Genomic DNA, 3531 nt, shown 5'->3' with positions numbered 1-3531 from the left:
CCTCCTCCTCCTCCTCCTCCTCCTCTTCCTCCTCCTCCTTCTGCTTCCCCCCTCTCTCTCTCACTCTCTCTCTCTCTCCCCTCTTCCATCTCTCTCCTCCTGTTTCTGCTGTCCATGTTCAGTCTACTACTTTCTCTCTCTGCTCTGGACTCTGTCAGATGTCTCTGGATGTTCTCTCCTTTATAGCCACACTAAAAACCATTCTTCTCAACTGTACCATGGAGCAGTCATGTAATCAGTTTATACAGATATTATTTTAGGCTTTAAAGTACTCTATCAACAGTTTTAGTCCCTATAAATGCCTAAATACTAGCCACCAATAAACTGTTTTTTTTTTGTACTAATGTTAGACAATAGGCCACTTAAAATTTTCCATCTATATGTGCAAGGGAGATCTTTATATTCATCTCATTTCTTTTGGAGCAAGTCCTACCAATGTTAATTATAGTAATTACTGAGCTAAACGATTTTAATATTTCTGAGGCTTTTGTTATCTATTGCCAAGTTGCTTTACAGAAAGTTTTAATAGTTGAAACTTTGACTTGTTTCAGGGTACCCATCTTCCTCTCCAGCTTTGAGAACTGCTGATTTTGGATATGCTAATAAGGTAGGAACCAGCCTGGCATAGTTGTTATTTTCCTGTTTCCTCAGTGGTGATGGGCCTTCATTCACTATGAGGCCATGCCACCATGCGAAAAGAACTAATGGGGTTCAGGCATCTGAAGGCCATTTAGCTTTCCCCACATATGTCCTGGAGCTTCCCTGCCATTGGACACTCACAACCATTAAACTTTTTCAGCTCTCTAGAACATACCTTGAGACAGTTAATCCCAGGCCAAATATCATCTAATCCAGGGCAACATCTGGATTTGACCATGCTCATAGGCAACTGTTGTTGTCTACCTGAACTGCTCCCAGTGGCTCCCTTCTTACCTGTGGGTTTTACAGTTCAAGTGTCAGATAGGTCTGCAGTAAACCTATAAAGTATGTGTGTGTGTGTGTGTGTGTGTGTGTGTGTGTGTGTGTGTGACAGGCTGATAGTACCATCGCCAGGTGGACAAGCTTTGGTGAGGAATGGCTTGAGTTCTCTGCTGGTCAGATGTCATCAGCCTACATAAACTGTTTGGTTCTACCAACACCCCCCACTCGGTTCCCTCTGCATGTTCTTTATGAACCTTGCACAAGATTTAAGAGGATGTCACTGTAACGTTAACATTTAAACTCATTTAATCTTCCCATGGCATGTGCTGAATACCAGGTTGCTTGTTTCTCTCTACAGCTAGATTTCCTAGCTGGCATAGGCTCCAAATGTCATTGTTTTTTTTACCTCCTCTTGTACATTGTTTATGGCCTCAAAGATTGTGGGCTGGCCTTTTCCAGTCCACATATCTCCTGAAAAAGCCACTGCAACCCCAGGGCTTGTGCAGGTCTCTGCTTGAGCCTGACAGAAAGGATGAGGTGCAAGGGACAGGGTGCTAGTTTGGGGAGAATAATGAAGAGAATCTGCTTTTCTTGGATTGATTATTAGCAAGATGGGGAAGTCACAGCCATGGGGTCCAAATGATGGTTACCTAGGAGAGGACTTCAACAGTAGGACTTCTTCCTGTTGTTAAAGTTCATTAGAGAACAGAAATGACAGCCAATGCAGCAACCCTCACTGTTACTGACCCTCAGTCTTATGCTTCTGAGACCACAACAGAGATCCATGTGTCTACACCTTGCAGGTTAAAAGCTACCAGGAACCATCTGAGTTATTTGTATTCTTTTGAGACAGGGTTTCATTTGTCAAGTTTGGCCTCACACATGGCTACGACCTTGAACTTCTGATCTACTTGCCTCTACCTCCTGAGTACTGATATTATTGGCATGCACCAACACATCTACTTGATGCAGTGCTGGGCATTGCACTCAGGGATTAAGAGCACTAGGCAAACAGCAGACCAGCTGAGCTACATCCATAGTGGTAGGATTATAGTTCACTGCTCTGTGGATTTGTTTATAAATGAATGTCCGTGCTGCTCATAGTGATCTCCAAAAGAGCAGTGTTCTTGTTAGTTTTTCCTGCACATGCCCAAGGGCAAGGCCTGCATTGTGGTCCATTTCCTGTTGCTATAACAAAATACCCAAGACCGGGAAATTTGTAAAGAATAGAGTCGTATTTTGAGGCTGGGAAGTCCAAGAGCATACTATCTACGAGGATCTTGCATTCATCTGAACGTGTTGGAGTGCATCTCCTGGGGAAACAGGGTCAGTATGCTAGGTCAGGATTCTCTTCCCTTTCTTATAACACCACTTACGTCAAGAAGCCTCATCCTTCCAGCCTCTTCTAATCTTAGTTGCCTCCCCAACCAGGCCTTTCAATAATTTTGGGGATTAAGCTTCCTTAACGTATAAAGAAGAAAAGATGACAATCTTCACAAAGAATAGCTTTTTGAAATGAGTTTTCCTTGTGACCTCTCCTGGAAAGTTTCAACCTAGTCCAGGGAGGGGAGTCTTAACAGAGCACTGGACTTTAACCCACACTGAGTGTTTGCTTTGTCTCAGCTCCTTCCCATTCTCCACAAATAAAGTCATGTCTAAAGATGATGGGAGAAACTATCTCTCCAGAAACTTCCTTAACAGCAAACACAGCAGTCCACTCAAGCAGCCTTGAGCATGAAACAGAAACCCAAGTTCAAATAACCTGCCCATTCATGGACAGTCTAAAAGTAAAACAAGACCATAAAACTTAATAGGTGGAAGATCCAGTTGTAGGGTAATTATTGAGGTCACTGTATGCAAAACTATTTCTTTATACTAAGCAACTTTCAATCAAAAGGAATATAAACAAACTAATAACAAATGAACTTTGAGCTCCCTTAGTTGGCTGAATCATACTTGGACAGGACTTTTGCGGCTGTGGATTTCCTGAAGAAACAATTTTCAGTGCAAAGAAAACATTTGGGGCAGTGACTTTCTTTTTCTAGTGAAATTTTAATGAAAGGACTTTATCTTGTAGATATGTTTCTTTTTCTCCCTAAAACTTTCAGCAGAACCCAGAGATCAGTGTCTTATTGCCTTCTTTATGTTTTATATACAGTAGGATTTGTGGTTGATAATTATTTGGAATACTTGTGTAAATCCTTCTTTACCAAAGAGTTAAATTCATCCATCACAGAGCATAGCAACACAACAAAGGTAAAGATGTGTAGACCAAAGTCACTGAATCTATCACCATAAAGGAGTGTTTATGTTCTGTATAGTGTGTTGGGTGGCCACTTACCAAAAACAGCCATGCTTGGGAGGCCAGGTGATATCTGCCCCATCCTAAGCACAAAACCTCAAGATTGTCCTTATCAGTGTGAGAAACTTTTGATTTGTGGAGATCCCATGGCAAATGGGGGTTGATAAAAGAAACTGAAGACAAACTCTGACAATGTATGTAACACTCTGCATTATTTGTGCAATTCACTGTCCTCCCACAGTAGGTAGGTGGCAGAGACTCGTACAAGGTACAAGGTTCTCCTGTGATGGAAAGGTCTAGGTGCTCAG

The sequence above is a fragment of the Grammomys surdaster genome, unplaced genomic scaffold, assembly GCF_004785775.1.
Source record: "Grammomys surdaster isolate TR1022 unplaced genomic scaffold, NIH_TR_1.0 132, whole genome shotgun sequence".
Classification (NCBI taxonomy): Eukaryota; Metazoa; Chordata; class Mammalia; order Rodentia; family Muridae; genus Grammomys; species Grammomys surdaster.
The sequence above is the reverse complement of the archived record's forward strand: the minus strand, read 5'-3'. Positions refer to the sequence as shown.